Genomic DNA, 19,374 nt, shown 5'->3' on the forward strand with positions numbered 1-19,374 from the left:
GTTTGGTGTCAAACATGTTGGAGTCATACCCCTACCCCAGTAACCAGTGTGGGTGGTATGATTCCACCCCTCAGAAGCGAGCTTCGTAGGTTCCCGGTTGTTCCCAGTACCAGCCTTCTAGTCCCGGACAGCACAAAATGGTTGCAGCCGACCAGAGACACATTTCTGCCCTTCTGCAGCTCCAGCAGGGGAAGGCAGAATAATAGGCATCCTGTCACATGGAGGTGTGACCACCTCCCAGAAAGGATCTAGTGTATTAAAGGTGGGTGGGTGTGCTTGCAAGCGGCTGAAAGTCTGCATGAGGGGCACATTTGGTGTCCCTGTGCATAGTCTAGTTCAAGCCAGTCCTGGGAGCCGTTGGCTCCCGCTCTGGCACAAACTTGGACAAAGGACATGGGTACGTAAGGGCTTACCTGGCAATACAACCTTAGATTCGACGCAGACAAGATTCTGAACCAGAAATCACTGAACTTCGACCGTCTGGACACTCTGGGCTTTGCTGGACTTCGTTTGGCCCGGCTCCCTCTCAATCGGAGGCATCGTCTGTGCCAGTGCACCATACAGGATCCGTGCAGGACTTGAGGAGCCTCAAGGACAACCAATGATATCACCCTTGGAGTGAAGGAGTCACTCCCCTGCATTAACAGGCACCACAACACTGCTGTCTGATCTACTGACCTTGAGCTCCTACAGACTTCAAAAGCTTCAGCAACACAGGAGGTAGGTTTCTACGTCCCTTGAGGTCCGAGCTGCCCTCTCACCAAGTTTGAGATCCGAATCCCTTGTGGGGGTTGCAATACCCGAACCCCTGTGCACTGTGTACATTTGCAAGTGATTATACTTGTTAGCGTTTGCTGAACAAGTGCATTGGGCTCCAAGTAGCCCCAACCTCTGGCACCATTTTCAACCAAAAAACGTAACCTCCTCGCACCGAGTGGTCTGTGGGCTGTTTGGTGACCTCGCTTGAGGTCCTCTTACCACTCCTGTGCCTCCAGCCTGTGAGTCCACTTGAGGATCAACTTTGGTTTTCTTGGGCTCCCCTGGTTCTTCAAGGCCTTCCCTGACTACCCTTGCTGTGGTGAGTCTCATGGAGCTTGCTGGCCTGAACCGTACAAATCTTTGACCTTCTGCGAAGGTTGCCATTGCCAAGTCTTGTTGGTGCTCCCGCCAGACACGATCCCTCAGCACTCAACAGCCTCCGTTGGACAGCGCGTATACGTCTCCTGGTTGTTCTTGATGTCTCCTGGTCCCTGTAGCTGCAGAGTCAAGCACTGCCTCAATGCACATGAAGCACACGACATCAGTGGGCATTCGTCTACTGAGCCCCTGGTCACTCCTGACTGATCCAGACACTGTCCTTTCCGCTTTCAGTTACCCTTCGATAAGAATGCACCTTTGGATTCTAACTGACCGTTTTCCTCCTTCCAGCAGCTGTTCTTCTTCACCGCCACAACTTGGTATTCGCCCGATAACCTCTGAAGCTAACAGTTCCACTAACTTAACTACCTCTCCCTCACCACCCTCGTCCACTATCCCCCCTACTCAACTGTCTACCATCCCAGTTCTCTTAGGAACTAGCAGACTCACCCTTCCTCTAACCTCCCCTAGACCACCTCAACAACTTAGACCTATCCCCCTTGTCCCCCCACTACTCGACAATAACCCCTGAAGCTAACAGTTCCACTAACTTAACTTCTAGCAACTACACAACCAGCACCTTACCCACTCAACCCTCCTTAATTGTCACTCCCTACAATACCAACATACCCACACCGCCACAACTTGGTACTCGCCTAAAAACCTCTGAAGCTAACAGTTCTACTAACTTAACTACCTCTCCCTCACCACCTTCGTCCACTATCCCCCTTACCCAACTGTCGACCATCCCAGTTCTCTTAGGATTAAGCAGACTCTCCCTTCCTCCGACTTCCCCTAGACCACCCCAACAACTTAGACCTATCCCCCTTGTCCCCCCTCCAAATTGCCCGACCCCACTCCCCTCTGTTGCATGCTAATTAATTGCAGATCCGCCTCCAGCCACGCTACTGAGATGGCTGAAACCATTCTTAGTGAAAATATTGACATTGCATTCCTAAATGAAACCTGGCTCACCTCCCACTCCACTCCCATCCTCGACTTGCTTATCCCCCCTGGTTACTCTTTCATTAGAAAAGATAGAATCGAACAAACAGGAGGAGGGCTCGAGATAATTTTTAAAATTGAACTTAACATCTCGCTCGTTCATCTGCAAGACCCTTCATCCTTTGAATACCTTTGCGCTGATCTCATTATGCCTGACTCCCCCACCACCCGGTTGCACACTATCATCCCCCTGGAAATAACATCCCCTTTACGAAAGAGTTGACTGATCTTATCATACAATCATCGCTCTCACATTCTAAAAATCTCTTCCTCGGTGACTACACACATCCATTGGAACAAAAGTGATGATCCTACTGTCATCCTATTTAATGATACCATGGACATCACCAATATGACCCAACTCTGTATTCTCCCACCCATAACAAAGGTGCCACCCTTGATGCTATTATGACTAACAACGACCTGGCCTCCCTCTCAAATATACTTCCAGTAGACTGGTCTGACCACTACCTTATCCTCTTCACCATGAATAGATCCATGACTCACCCCACCCCCATCAGCTCTCTACCTAAGAAATCCACACACAACCTTCACCTTTTTCCTCCTGGTGAATTGGAAGCCACAATTAAGGCCCACTTACTTCTCCCCCCTCTCTCTGACAGCACCACCGACCTAACTAACCATTATAACAATTCTATTCTTGATGCCCTCGACCAAATTGCTCCAATCAAACAACAAAAAAGCAACCCTCCTAAGTCTTGATTCAATTCTGAACTTAATAACAAAAGACGGACCCTTAGACATTCGGAACTGGTTTGGAGGAATCATCCAACCGTTGACAATATGGCTCTCCTTAGAACTGCTAGAGCCCAGTACAAAAAGCATATCTTTAATGAGAAAGCCTCCTTTCTACGATCACAAATTGATCAGGCCAGAAACCGCCCTAGAGAACTCTTTAACATTGTTAAAAAACAAACCTCCACTGGCCCTCCTAAAATATTAGCCTCTATTGACAGATGCGAAGAAATTGCCAGTTTCTTTTCTAACAAAATCAACAAGATCGAACTATCCTTTTCTTCCCTCCCACTCTCACTACAACCTAACCCCACCCTATACACCCTCCCCAACACTCCTAACTCTCCTCCGTCCACTTTTTCCATACCTCTCGATCCCTCTCATCCCCTCCCTGCTCTACCCCAACAAGATACCTTTCCGAAAATAAGCCCCCCTGCTAAAAACAATGCCTCATGGAGTGATTTTAGTCCAGTCTCGGAATCTACGATCACTAATATCATTGCCAAACTAAAACCCTCCTCCCACTCCAAAGATCCTCTTCCCACCCTTTTGGTTCAAGAACTTAAATTTATCATTGCCCCTGTATGGACCAAAATCATCAACTCCTCTCTTTTCACTGGCTGGGTCCCCACCTCCCTTCAGCTTGGTCAAATCTCACCCATTCTCAAAAACACCACTGCTGACCCCAATGACCTTAACAACCTTCACCCTATCTCTAACCTTCCTTTCCTCTCTAAAGCCCTCGAAAAATGTGTCCTATTGCAATTAGAGAAACATATCGCCTCCTTCAACCTCCTTGATGTTTTTCAATCCGGCTTTAGAAAGGGATGCAGTACAGAAACTACTATGCTAAATATCACTGTTGACATTCATCGCTCCTTAGACAAAGGGGAATCCCCATTACTAATCCTCCTCGACCTCTCGGCTGCATTTGATACCGTCCACCACCCCACCCTTCTCAACACTCTCAAAGACCGTTCGGATTAGATGGCAATGTATTCAAATGGTTCTCCTCATTCCTTCAAAACAGATCACAGCAAATCAAGCTCAGCCACATTTCTCTCTAAACCTCAACCTGTCTCACTCGGCGTCCCTCAAGGATCCATCCTCTCCCAACCCTATTCAATCTGTTCATGGAACCATTCACCCGCATCCTCAATTAAGCTAATATCAATTACCATCTCTATGCCGATGACACCCAATTATATTACAAGATCAAATCCCACAAAGGCATTCTCCACCTCAATGAGACCTTGACCAGAATACAAACCTGGTTCCATCTGAACCATCTCAAACTGAACCCAAATAAAACTGAAATCCTCCTTTTCTCCCCCAAAACAACTCCCTTCCGATTCAACTCTGGATAAAGGACATCAAAGCTCCTAACTGCCCACTCTCCACCTCTAACTCTGTCAAATACCTAGGCATCAGTATCGACCAGAATCTAAATCTCATCCCCCACATAAAAAATGCATCCAAAAGTGCGCTTTTCACCCTTCTCCACCTCAAGAAACTTAAACCATTTATTCCAGCAGACGATTTCAAACTTGTTGTCCAATCGCTTGTCCTCTCCAGGATTGACTATGGCAACGCCACTTTGGCTGGCACCCCTAAAATCCATCTTGCACCGAATAAATCTGTCCTAAATCTAGCGGCGCAACTCATCTCTGATTGTAAAAAATTTGCTCACATCTCCCCCGTCCTCAAAAATCTCAATTGGCTCCCAATAAAAGGAAGATCCACCTACAAGATTGGATTGCCTGCATCACTCACAAAGCTCTTCACCAAAACACCCCTTCTTACTTTACAACAAAACTACACAAAGCTGGTTGCTCCAGGTCCCTGAGGAGCACAAACTCCCTTGTCTTGATCCCACCCAGACTCAAATGTCAAAAGACCCAATCCTGTGTGTTCTCTGGTAACGCTCCTACAATTTGGAACTCTCTCCCTAAGAATCTTCGCTGCAACCCCTCTTACCCTCTCTTCAAAAAGGAACTCAAAGTACTTCTTCTCAACAAATACTGGGGTATCTAATGTTACTGACTCTGAACATGTCCACTCCTTTCGCTTCACTTATCCGCTCCTCTTCCAACCCCCTTTCAATCCCTTCATTTTCTCACTCCCCCTCTCTTCACCCCCCTTTCTCTCCTAACTTTTAATATTCACTTTCCACTTAATTTTATCTCTCTGTTTCTTTGCCCCCTTAGCCCTGTTGAATGCATTATCATACTGTAACTCTTTTTCGCTTAATTGTTAATTTTATCTCATTATGTTGACCACACTTGTAAAGCGCTCTGATACTCTTGGGTCCTGTAGCGCTATATAAAACCTTTGAAATAAATAAATAAATAGTTGTACGGAGCACGTGGTCGTGTTCCCACACTGCCCCTGTCCTCCGTGGGTTCCCTACTTACTCACCTTGGGTGGGTCCTTGCGGTCCCAGTGATTTTATGTCCTCTCTGCACTGTCTTGACTTGAGCTGTGGTTCTTATACCACTTTCTTAGTAAATGGTGTGGTCGCCCTGTGCTTAAGTGTTGTGTGCTTTGTGATTATCTCTGTGTAGGAGATACTGTGTCGTATTAGTGTTATGTTAATAAATACATATTTTTATAGCTACTGTGTGGTTCTCCATTCATTTAACCAATACTATAAGGTTGCATTCTGGTAAAACAAGCTGCTTAATATTCCTTCAAGACTAAGCCTGAAGGCTGCTTTTCACAGCTACCACTTGGATAGCTTTCTAAGGTTATCTTTGACCACTTAAATCACCCTAAGGATTGTTTGGACTAATGCAAGGTGCCCATTTGAATTGGCAGACAGCATATACCATGCCAACTTCTCACAGCTCCAATGTAAGATATATAAAAATCAAAAAGCTTCAAAATGTACCTTACATCAATCCAGATTTGATATCTACAGTTTTCAAGTCCATACTGCTCAAAACTTGCACCAAAACTTCAAAGGCTAAGAGGCCACTATGCATTGCCTTGACTCACAGGAGTTATGACTTTTAGAATGTTGGAAGATAAAACTGTTTACCCTGCCGAACTTAGTAGGCCTGAAAATGCACCATGTTGTTTTAATATTTACAGTTAATCTTTTTAATTACATTGTTGTCTGTTTTATTTCAGGACTTTAACATTGTTTTGGTACTGCTAAATGCTAACATGCACTTTAGCTGAGAGAAACATATACTTAAACAAAGCTACCAAGGGTAAACACAGGATCCCACATAGAAACCTACTTTACATCTTAGGTGCTAGAGACTGTTTAACTTTCTAGCAACCTGAAAACCACAGTTTATAGCAAGACTAAGGTCTCTCTCCCCTAGTTAGTAACCATTTTTTCTACAGGACAATGTTTTCCTTTTGTTTACGATATATTTTGGTGCTCCTCCTGTGGAGCATGTATTAGGCATAGACAATTAAATGTAAGTCTTGCGTTTACCAAGCCCTTTGCCAATGTAATGCCCATATCACAACTAGATATTTTTCCCTAGCTCTTGAGATGTGAGATGTGAGTATAGCTGTGATTCTGTGAATAAAGGAAAATGGACAGTTGCTTTATTCATTTTCTGCTATGCAATACTGTTAGACCTGGCCTTTGCTGATGTGGTCTTCCCTAACCTTTTCAGCTGCAGTCCTCCTGTTTTGACCTTGTTTTGTTAGCCTCAGGACCTGAGCATATTTTGCACTATTGTGCAGTGTCAAAGTGATGTGCTTGCCCGATACATACTGCGCATCAGTGCATATATGATTGACTGTTTCAAGTTAGCTGTAAGTATCTTGTCTTGAGGTTAGACCTATACCAGGGGCATGTATCTCGAATGCGCCTTCATGGGTCTGTCCCACTTGTTGGTCCATCCATGGAGGTAGCTCATCGATTGTGCCACAGGTTCACCCTGGTGGGGCCTGTATGCATGGGTTACTGTTACTAGGATTGTCACTTAAAAAGCTATGTGCCAAGTAATGGTGTATGATTTCTACTTTATCGGAGTTCTTCCTGGTGACAGGGTGCGGTGTTGAGAGAGGTTGGGAAGGTGTGTGTATGTGTTACCTGCAAGAGTTGTGAATGACACAGTTTGGTACAATGGGGCCTGCTTATCACACTGGATTCACATGAGGGGGTGTTGGAAAAGGCTGCAGAGCATTATTTCCTATGGGCAGAATAGTAACATCTAGTATTTGGCATTGATTAGTTAATATTGGTAAATCTTCTCCAGTAGTGGGAGTGGTTGCAGCATTACGGTGCCTGAAATGATGTTCAGGGCTTTTTGTGCCAGGCGGCCTGTCTCCTTATTCACATGTGGGTGCTCGGGGGCAGTCACATCTGTTCATTCCTGATAGCGGGCCATATAACTAGGCCTGGCGTCGTTTGCGGAGTGTTGCTACGCGGAACTCCGCAAAGTACCACAACTGGCGGAGTGCAGTGAGAACTGTAGGCGACCCTTGACCCTGCTCTCAGGCAGGTCGCTCCCCACACCGTACAGCACCACCTGTGTGTCGCTGCCCCTGAGCCCGCTGCTGCCGCTGTTGTAGGTTCAAGGCTGCTGTTCTTGCGCTCGCTCTGCTCCTTTTTTACTGTTGCTCTGTTATTGTGCCCTTTACCTTCTGTCTCCCCCTGGTAGTCCTGCCGTAATTGTGCTCTCTGTTTTAGATTTTTTGTGTTGTATTTTCGCCTTTTTTCCTTTCATTTTGTACTGTTGCCTGCTATTGTGCCCTTTGCCTTCTGTTTTCCCCCACCTGCTCTACCCGCTCATTTTTCCCGCCACTGCGTCCCCGGCCCCCTGCTTGCCCATTCGCTGCTCCGCTCCCGCCTCCCAGCTGCTCCTCCCTCCCACCTCCCCTTATAGGGCGGTTGCTGCATGGCCGCACAATGGGCGCGCCTTCGGCGCACCAAAGGCAAGCCTGTCTGGGCCTGTCCGCGCCTGGACTGCGCCCAGAGCCAGACCCCCTGGGCCCTGCGAACGCCACAACACCCAACGCTGCTATGATGCCAACACCCTCCATGCACTCAACAACGGATGACCCTTCTACTGCCGGGGCTGCAGCTTCACCAGCCTCTGACCCACCAACCCGCCCACCAGGACAGCACACAACCTCCTCAGATGCATACTACTGAACACCCGCTCCGCACGCACACACGCCGTCAAACTCTGAGACCTGCTCGACACATCCTCACCGGACGTCGCCTTCCTGACAGAGACTTTGATGAACGACTCCTCGGCCCCTGATATCGCCATAGCCATCTCGGACGGCTACAAGATCACCCGCAGAGACCGCACCAACAGAGTCAGAGGTGGAGTCGCCATCATCCACAAGTCCACCTTCAAGGTCTCGACCAACTCAGACGACACCCTCAGCACCACAGAACACCTGCTCTTCCAGATCCACACTGATCCCAATACCACCCTCAGAGTAACTCTGATATACTGACCCCCCAGACTCCGGCTTCAGTTCAGCGACTTCATCACCGACTTCGTCAGCAACGCATGCCCTCTCCTCCGCGGACTACATCCTCCTTGGAGATCTGAACTTCTACCTCAAGAACGACTACAACACCAACTCCACCACCATGATTAACAACCTCGCCAACCTCGGACTCAGACAGCTTGTCACAACGCCCACCTACTCTTTCGGCCATACGCTTTACCCCATCTTCTCTGCAAGCTCCCACGTCTCCTTCAGCCACACCACTGGACCGACCATCGCTGCATCCACTTCACCTTCCGGAAACCCACCACACACCGCTGCACTCAACTGAAACCACGCTGCAGCTGGAGCAAAATCACCGAAGACCAGCTAAACACCGCCCTTGCCCGAAGCCCACCCGCCGACCCCACTGACCCGGCCGCCACCGCCAGCAACCTCAGGCGTTGGATCGACGACTACGCCAACACTCTTGCCCTGATCAAGAAACCCTCAAACAGACGCACCAACAAGAATGACAGATTGTTCTCCGCTGACCTCCAGACCTCCAAACAAACCTGCCGAAAACTGGAGAAGAAATGGCACCGCAACCAGACACCGGAGAAACACGCAACCCACAAGAACGTCATGCGCCAACACCATCACCTCATCAGATCTGCCAAAATGACCTCCTTCAAGACCGCCTGGACAACAACGCACACAACAGCAAAGAGCTCTTCAACATGGTGAAGGAACTCTCCAAACCCCAGCCCCAACACCAAGGACATCCCTCCATCACAAGGCCTGTGCAACTTCCTCGCCACCTTCTTCCATCGCAGTCATCCATGACAACCAGACAGCCAACAACACCTCAGACTCCACGGCCACCACCCACAGCGACCCCCTGCTCACCTGGACTAACATCAACAAGGACATCACCATCAAGATCATGAACACCATCCGCTCCGGCACCCCGTCAGACCCATGCCCACACCACCACTTCAACAAAGCCAGCGCCACAATTGCATCCCATCTCTGTAAGGCCATCACCATCTCCTTCGAGACCGCGACTTTCCGGAGAGATGGAAGCATGCCGAAATCAACGCCTGGCTCATGAAAACCAAGGCAGATCTGAGGAACCTCAAGAACTTCCGGCCCATCTCCCTGCTCCCGTTCCCGGCGAAGGTCATCGAGACAACCGTCTACAAACAGCTGAGCCGCTACCTCGAGGAGAACAACACCCTGGACCCGCCCCAGCCCGAGTTCCGCAACAACCACAGCACCGAAACTGCCCTCATCACTGCCACAGACGACATCAGGGCCCTGCTGGACAATGGCAAAACCACGGCCCTCATCCTCCTGGACCTATCAACCACCTTCGACACAGTCTGCCACCGCACCCTAGCAGGGCTCGACAAATCCACTCGAATGCTCGCATTTGCGAGGTAAGTTTTATGAGGTCGAGCTATTTTTAGGTCCTACTCGCCCTTTCTGGGGAGTAGGAAAACATACTAACTTTTGTCCTCCGTCTTTGAAAACGGAGCAAATGTGACAAGATAACAAGATTTAAAGGCCTTTTTATTGCTCACAAAGCAAATGAGCAATAAAGATGCTTTTAAATCTTTTTATCTTGTCACATTTGCTCCGCTTTCAGAGACGGAGGTCAAGTAGGTTACTGTTAGGTCGAGGAGATTTTTCAAGGTACTAGATCTGCAGGACTAGTACCATTTTTCAGATTTTTCGAGCCCTGCCTAGGCACACGCCTCCACAATGCAGGGATCTGGGACAAGGCTCTGGAATGGACCTCCTCCTTCCTCTCCGGCAGAACCCAGAGCATCGCCTCCCCCATTTCCGCTCCAAAGCCTCAAAGATCATCTGCAGAGTGCCCCAAGAATCATCCCTCAGCCTGACTTTGTTCAACATCTATATGGCCCTGCTCGCCCACGTCGCCAGACTGCACGACCTCAACATCATCTCCTATGCCGACGACACACAGCTAATCCTCTCCCTCACCAAGGACCCCCTCACCACCAAAACCAACCTCCATGAAGGAATGAAAGCCATCGCCTAATGGATGAAGAACATCTGTCTGAAACTAAACTCGAACAAGATGGAGGTCCTCATCCTTGGCTCCACTCCCTCAGCCTGGGACGACTCCTGGTGGCCGACCGCCCTGTGAGCAGCACCAAAACCTGACCACGCACGCAACCTGGGATTCGCCCTCCACTCAACGCTCTCCATGACCAAGCAAGTCAACGCCATGTCATCCTCCTGCTTCAACACCCTCTGCATGCTCCGCAAGATCTACAGGTGGATCCCCAACGACACAAGAAGAACGGTCACCTGGGCCCTAATCAGCAGCAGACTGGACTACGGAAACACCCTCTACGTGGTAGCCCGGCCAAACTGCTGAAACTAATGCAACGCATACAGAACGCCTCTGCCCGCCTGATCCTCGACATACCGCGACACAGCCATATCACACCCCATCTGAGAGACCTGCACTGGCTGCCCGTCAACAAGAGAATCACATTCAAACTCCTCACCCATGCACACAAGGCACTTCACGACACCGGACCAGCATACCTCAACAGGCGACTCACCTTCTACACCCCAAACCGCCAGCTCCGCTCCACCGACCGCACCTTCGCTACCGTCCCCCGCATCCAAAGAGCGACCTCCGGCGGCAGATCCTTCTCCTACCTCACCGCCAAGACCTGGAACACCCTCCCCATCCTCCTACGGCAGACCCAAGACCTACTAACGTTCAGGAGGCTACTCAAGCCCTGGCTATTCGAGCAGTTCCAGCACTCACCCCCAGCGCTGTGAGACTTTCACAGGTAAGTAGCGCGCTCTACAAATTTCCTGATTAATTGATTGATTGTTTATTCCTGCCGCTCAGGTAGAAATTCTACTTAAGCGGCAGCTTGCGCTCGCAAATTTACCGTTCTGAATCGCAAACTTACTGTCTGCGATCGCAAGCGGGGAAAACACTCTGCTGCAGATCGTGAAGCAGTTTCCTGCACTCCGCGAACGGAGCGAAGTTCACCATCCAGGCCTACATATAACAGGGGTTCACAGGAAACTGTGGTCCTCTGTCTCGCAGGGGCCTTTCTGGGACGGTTATTTGGGGTTGGAATTGGCACCTGCATTCCAAGGGTCAGGGTCTTGGTCCCTCTAAAGATTGTGATCAAACCTCCTGGGGTAGGATGGCAGACAGATAAAAACTTAGAGAGGGTCTGTGCATTTCAAAAGTGGTCATTTGAACTGTTTATATCTTCCAAGGCCATGGTGGATATAAATACTGTGGCTTCGGCCTCTGAAAGTAGACACTTTTGGATTTGGAACCATACTACGCTGGTTCGGTACTGGGACATTGACTTGAGGAATCATTAGAGATCGAGGGATTGCAACTGGACTATCCTCAGATTTGTGGTGGCTTGGAGCATGTCATGCTCAAAGAAGGGGACTATCACTTGGTGGATTTTGCCTGGATGTAGCTGGCCTGCAGCTAAGTGGCAACTGTCGAAGCCTGGGTCTCGAAGTTCTCTACAAGGGTCAGTGAGCTGGCCTCCTCTCCAGGAGATCCCAGGGACTCTAAGAATCTCACTGTTTCCAAGAGATTATAAGGACCGCACCGGGTGCAGTGGAAACAGGTGGAAGTGATAGTGGTTGGGACAAGGACTGTCCTGACACAAAGCATCATCTCGCTATGCAATAGGAGTGTGCGCAGTCTTGCACAGATCTTTAGCCATCCGAGGTGCCGGGACTTGAGGAGTTTGAGGAGTGTGGGGGTAGCTTGCACAATCTGAGGGCTGAGATTGCAACCAGAAGACCTGTGCTCACTTGCCCTCCAGGTTGTGTGGTGTCCGAGGGGTGTTGGGGAAACTGAGCTGGACCGGTCTTCAGCCTCTGGATCGAGAGTACGATGGTGTCTGACATTGTGGCCTCTGTCAGAGGTTGTTGGCTCCTTCTCCCTGGACCCAAGCAACAGGGTGATTTCTTTTGGAAAACACTGTGATGAGACCCAAGGAGTTACCTATGTCTTGTGGGCATCTGCAGCTAACTGTCAGGGATCTATGGCAGGTCACACCTCAGCTTGAGGAGAAAGCATTTCTGAAGATGGGGAAGTGTGCCAGCTCCCTGGGTCACAAACTTTTGTCTGTGGTGGAGATAGTGCCTTGAGGTCTAATCCGGAAGGAAAAAACAAAGTAACTGTTTCTTTCCATGTTTCTTCCCATGTTAGCTAGTTCAGACTGTCTAGTCAGCAGGGTACCAGCTGGGGCAACGTGTATCTTTTGCTGGTGGAGTTGAAGTACTTAAGGGCTGGGTCACGAAGCGTAGTCAGAAACTGGTGACTGACCTTTCTGCAAGGGGAAAGTCCAATAATTGCTTATAATTGCAAAGTGTATAAACAATGTATGTTCTGTTTTGATTTCAATAGAGAAGTTTGACAATTGCGTATAACTGTAGACTGTATATACAATGTGTATTCCCCTTTAATTTCAGTGTGTGCGTGTAATACAAAGATAAGTGTTTTATACGCACGTTGTGTAGTCTTTTTCTAATGTATGCAGTTTTCTGCGAGGGTGGTGTTGTGCCAATACTTAACACTCAAGCCCTGAGGTGTAAGCCAAACTGCTTATGCCAAGCTGCCAGAGCGTTAGCACAGGTTGTCAGACAAGTGTATTGTACTCATTCTATTTGGAATGATGAATTCTGACTGGTTTTGATGCATCTTAGCCGGACAGAAACCACTGGGTCTGACACATACACATTGGACAAATGATGTTTAATGGACAGCACACCCGCTATAATACTCGGGACAAAAGCAAGCTATTTCAGAGACTCCCATCCCAAATGAGCACATATACTACAGAAAGCTATGATAATGGTAATTTCTTGAATCATGACCTCCTGTGGCATACTAAATGTATGGCAATCATGATATATAATACACATTCTAGTGAAGCAAAATTAAATATGCTCAAAATAATGAACATAACAATCATATAGTGCCTGTTTTCTAAAATTCTATTCCACGTCATGCCTTAGATCCGTCAAGGTATGTAAAACCACCCACATACCTTGTTGTGATTGGTCCTCTGGATAATTTGTAAAGTATAATTGGAAGCAAGCAGGGAAAGTCACCCATTCACTCTAGCTGGAATGAGGTTCTATTTTTTGTGTCTGCATACAACATTTGTCTGGTGAGCAATTAATGGCTTTTCAGAACACAAAGAAATGACTGCCCCTATATTTAATGTGGCGGCTCGGTTAGAGTCCTAAATTTACAGAATGCAGAGATGAGCTCACTCATACCAGAAACATGACCACAATTTTAGGAAAATACAAACAATATTTTATTTCTTTTTCCATTCAAATTTTTCAATGTATTATTTCTTTACAAAAAAGATCAAGATCAAACTATCATAAAGCACAATAAATAATTGAATACACACCCCAAAATCTCCTGCATACCTTCAGTCAAACTATACAACAGACACTCATTTAGTAACATCGCATATATTCTACTGTCAAGCATACCCATACATTCTTCATTTATTCCAAACTCATCATACTTCCAGAGTCAGATGTAGCAGAAATATTCTTTCCGAAACGATCTCCCCGAGACAGAATGGGAGACCAGATAGCAAAAAATAACAGGACAGACTACAAAACGCCAACGCGCGTTTCGGTGCAGTGCCAGAACTGAGGCCACACCTTCATCAGGGCAATCGGATTAGGGAGGGGGGAAGTGTGAAGAGACAGCATACAATCTTCAATAATCCCCATTCGTTAGGGAGGTAGAGGGGATTAAACAGCAACAAAAATCATGGGCGGGTATAGAGGACATTCAAAAAATATAAGATCGAATAAGTCTCAGGGGGTCCACGCTGTCTTACAAGATAACAAAGAAGTCTACGGGACTCAACCCATCCGTGTATACATAAGTAGGAATAACTCCAATTAGCACAATCACGTCTTCACGTGCCAAAAACCGGAGTCTGTTTAGGTTCGTAGAATAGCCGCAGATTGAAAGAATTTCAGGGCGACAGATATATTCGATCGTTTGTTTCCGCTCCTGAACGGTCCAGAAATGGAGCAAGGGGCCGGCGTTCCCGGAATTCGAACAGCAAAACGGGTCCAGGAACACACCCGGAGCAATTAATGGCCTGCTGCTTGGTGAGGATGCTTAGAATGATGCTGGAAAGCCCGTTTCTAGACATTAACTTAGTAACCAGTTGCTGGGTTGACCGATTAGTAATATGTTCCTAGGTAGGGTTGCTTGGTGCCCAATATGGCGCAAACAGTGTGTATAGGAGCATTGTGTACAGGATATAGTGAGTAGCTCATGTGATTACAGGCAGCATGCAAGCATATACAAGTGCTCTTTCAGTACCTACCATAATATGTCCACAACTAAAAACTTCTACTCTGAGATGAGTTAGAGGTAATTTATAAGACACTGTACCCTACAATATGAGTTTCTTTGCATCATACATGAAATCTCCTATTTGCCCTGGCACCTTTTCCAGAAATTGGATTCATGTCAATCTTAAGGCTTTTTATGATTCACTTGCACCCACTTTACCCATCTATACCGAGAGGTTAGATGTTTCGGAAGAGACAGTAGTAGACTGGATCAAAGCAGCCAGTAAAACCCATGCCAGTCTCCACACTTTTAAACAAATGCTACATCATAAGGCTTCAAAATGGTATACAGATGAACTAAAGAAAGCCAAACTTGAACTACACCAGTCTGAACGCACCTAGTGGAAGGCATACTTGCCTGAGAAAAGGGAAGGCTAAAGGCATATAAGAAATCTATTTGGGAGGCCAAATAAATATATTTCTCGAATAAGATCCTAAATTCTTAGAATTAATCTAAAGCTATTTTTGGAATTGTAACAGAACTATCTAATCCAGCGAGAGTAAAAGTACCTGTTGTTCCTACTCAAAGTAGGTATCAATAAAATAAAAAACTATAAAGGATAGCATTCCCTACCTTTCTATTGCTTGTGCTACACCCACGGAAGAAAAAAAATCTTATGACATGCACACCTTTCCACTGATTACCGAAGACCAGCTTCAAGACTTCCTATCTAAAGTTAAATCTGGATCACCTGAGGATATTTGTACCCTTCGAATTTTGAAAACCATAGTTTCCCTTTTTCGTAATCCAGGGATTTCCCTACTTAACCTGTCACTGGGCCAGGGCACAGTGCCCCTCGCCTTTAACAAGGCGGTAGTAATTCCTCTTTTAAGAAAACCCCAGACACGATCCAACTAATCTGAAAAAACGACAGCCCTATATCCTTACTCTGCCACCTGGAGAAGCTATTAGAGGCTTACGTTGTCCAACGCCTCTGTTCCGTTGTAGAGGAGTGTGCCTTTCTTGGTCCTCATGGAGTGGGATTCTGTCTGGCTCATTCAACTGAGACTCTCATCCTCTCTGCAGTTGATGACATGAGAGAAGAAGCAGACAAAGGACGAGCCCAGACACTGGTCCTTTTGGATCTGCCTGCGGCCTTTGACACGGTTGAACATGATATTTTGATCAACTGTGTTAAGGCCACAGGTTTGCAGGACACAGCATTCTCCAATTATTTCCATTCAGTTCGCCTTTTCCCCTTTTGCTCTACAAAGTTTTGACTAGACTGTGGAGGACCTCAGGGCTCTTCTTTACCCCCCTCATGTACTCAATATCTACATCTGTCCTCTGGTAGATTATCTAAAGAAGCAGAGGGTGAAAATGTCCAACTACACTGATGACTTGCAGCTGCTTTTCAACATCGACAACACCGTAAAATCCAGGGAGCAATTCAAAAGACTATGTAACACATAAGGGAGCCACCAATTACAGTTTATTTCGGACAAAACAGAAATTGTGATTATTAACCCCTTCCATGCTGATGACGGCCGGGAGCCATCATGGCACACAGTGCTCCACGCCGCCATGACCGCACCCGCGATCGGAATGTGCCGCACAGGCGCAGAATCGCGGCCGCGCCCAAGGGGTTAACAACAAACTTCATAACTAGAACCCCTGTTTCTGGCCTTCAGAAATGGGTCTATCCACACTCCCAAAATAAGTGGTCAAATGCCTTCAAAGCATCATCGATAAATAGATCCATGAAGCCACAGATATGAGCAGTGATCGGGTTGTGTTCTTTTCAACTCTTCAAAATTAAGACAATAAGGAAATATTTCACCTTCGAAGCCATGATTCAGGTTGGTATGGCACTTGTGATGTCCCTAGTCGACTACGCTAACTCTCTATGACTAGGACTACAAAAAGGATAGAATAAGAGGTTGCAGATTCAGGCAGCCAGGTTGGTCTGGCCTCTGACAAGATATGGCCACATTAAGCCTCTGATGGAAAAGCTAAACTGGCTCCCAATAACCCAGAGGACCATTTGTAAAACTCCTTTTTAAACGTCATTCAGTTGACCAGAGAGATCACGCAGAACTCACTTGAGAAAGATGCAGCCCGGAGTGGAATCCATCTCTACAAAAGCTGTCCAGTGTGACACTCATTAACTACGATTCAAGATCTGTTAGCCAGGTGAGATATAGGCGCACCACCATCATCCACCTGGTAAACACTAGCTCCAGAAAACCTACAAAAGAAGAACTGCCAGGGCAACAACAGAACAAAACAAAACTGCCTGTGGATTCACCAGTCAGAAGTCATTACATCCTCACTAGAGCCTCTGCTCTTGACATTCTTCTGTTCATCAAAGGCTCCTTATTAGTGTATCCGAGGCCTTAGAAGTCTCATCAGATATGACCATCAGCATTGTATGGCCGGACAAGGTTTGGTTTTGAAATGAGGACCAAGACAGTCAGAAGGTAAAATACTTTATTGGCCTTCCCCCTAATGGAGAAATAATTTAGTAAAAGAAATGAGAATATAGCTGATATTTTACCTTTTTATGAAGGCGAAAGTGTGGTTTTCTGGCTCAGACTATCTGAGTTGTTTAGCAGAACAACATACTTTTTGGCAGAAAACAGTGGATCCTGGGAGACTGCATATGAATTCAGCAGACGCAGGCTTTCTGGTCTTTGCTTCTGGTTTCTGGCAAACACATTACCATACAAATTTGAGTGTGTAAACAATGCTGTCAACAGTTCACTTGATAAATAAAATATTCACGTGGTACCTGGTTCTCCTTACCCCTAATTAGGTGGGTTATCATTTTTGTCCCTCTAGAGTTCGAGTGGCACACTGAAGAGCACAATGCCTTACTACATGGTTTGAGATGGATCACTCCTGTGAATATTCAAGTGCAGTTAATCAAATATATGTTTGTCTGTATGATTTGATTTGTTTCTGTGTGTTTGTTTTTCTTTCCTTGACTGCAGATACACGTGGCTTTCAAAAATGTTGAAGGTCTGACTACAAACTGTAAGTCTTTCACTGATTTTTGACACCACAGTGCATACCGCTGTGGTGTTTTCGACTTTTGGTCCTGTCGAAAGCCTCGCAAACAGCGAACAGAGGCAGAAACATGTTGACCATGATTTTTCTTACTTGCAACATGGATGTGTCTGGTCAATTTAGCCAGACTCTTTAACATCCACCACACTGCTTTTAATAGTGCCCAGTCCACTGTGAATAACGTTTTTTGGCTGAACTAGTCACTTTTCAAATCACATTTCACCCTAATCACACTTGGATTATGCAAAATACTGTTCTGCTGTAACTAGGCGTCATCGCACACCTGGGAGGCATTCAGCCTCTCTGGTGGGAACCCAATGATGCTGCATGTCACCAACTAGCTTGGTGAGTGAGGGTTCTTTTTACTCATGAGAGTGATTCTTTTCTTGATTTCTTCCTTTTTTTGTCTGCACTCTTTTGTTGTTTAACCAACAGTTCATTCCGGTCAGCAGAGGAACTCACTCCATGACTGAAACACAGTGTGAGTTTTGGCAGGTGGCAGGGCTCTCAGGTTGGGCCGGGTACTGTCCTCTGCAAGCCAAACAAGCCTCAATCTCATAATACTGTTTCCCCTGGCAGACAGAGACCTCCCATGAATGGATTGACCAGATGTGATCCTTCCGTGATTAGGTCAGGGGGGGTTCCACTGGATCTCCTCAGAACTTTATTCCCTCAGCAATGCTCTCTCTGAGAAACAGTGGGCATCAGCTCTATTAACCAGTGATTACTGTTCAAGGAAGGGGAGGGCCTCTAAACCACCCAGTCTCTAAGGCATTAGTGCAATCCATCAAACATAAATGGTGTCTGCATAAACATTGGCGCTGTGTCAGTGGCCGTTCACATCTATGCAGCACCGCCAGCCTCACATGGTCAGTTTTATTTAAGCAGCTTTTTCCAACCCTGCCAGGAGCTATACATTTATGTGGCAATCTTCAAGCCTTACAGGCATACAATGATAATACATATATGCGTTAGTCTAAGACGCCATTTATGGAACTTGGCAAGGCTGCAGGAGGACTGTGCCACACATCCTGAAATCGCTGCCACCAGAGATATTGTCTCTTGTGGCAGACAATCAGAATGCTTGGATCCACAGATCCAGGTACCTGTGGACCTGAAAGAAACAATGACAGAAAAGCTGTCCTTGTGCGAACATATGCCTTTTTTTTTTTAATTTGAAAATAATTTGCAAATCCCAAACGGCGGACATATACCAAATTGTTAACTCTTTAAAGCTATAAAGGCCACTTGGCAACTATTTTAAGTAAAAAACTAGAATATGAATTTAGATCAATTCAAAAGAAGCATGCTTTCTCACAAATGTTTTAATTTCATGTACATTTTGCTGTAAATACATTTAGCAGTTTGGGCTGTAGGCGGAAGCAGAATTTCCTACGGAAGCTAAAATAGAAAAAAACATCTTTTTAACTACACTTTAGCATTTTTCTCTTCCACGGATCTTCACAAAACTTTGAATGCTGAACCTTAGCAAACTAAGCTAGTGGCTTCCAAAATTTCATTCAAATGTGTTCAATACTATCTATCTATCTGTCTGTCTGTCTGTCTGTCTGTCTGTCTGTCTGTCTGTCTGTCTGTCTATCTATCTATCTATCTATCCATCT

The sequence above is a fragment of the Lissotriton vulgaris genome, chromosome 7 (genome assembly GCF_964263255.1).
Source record: "Lissotriton vulgaris chromosome 7, aLisVul1.2, whole genome shotgun sequence".
NCBI classification, from domain to species: Eukaryota; Metazoa; Chordata; class Amphibia; order Caudata; family Salamandridae; genus Lissotriton; species Lissotriton vulgaris.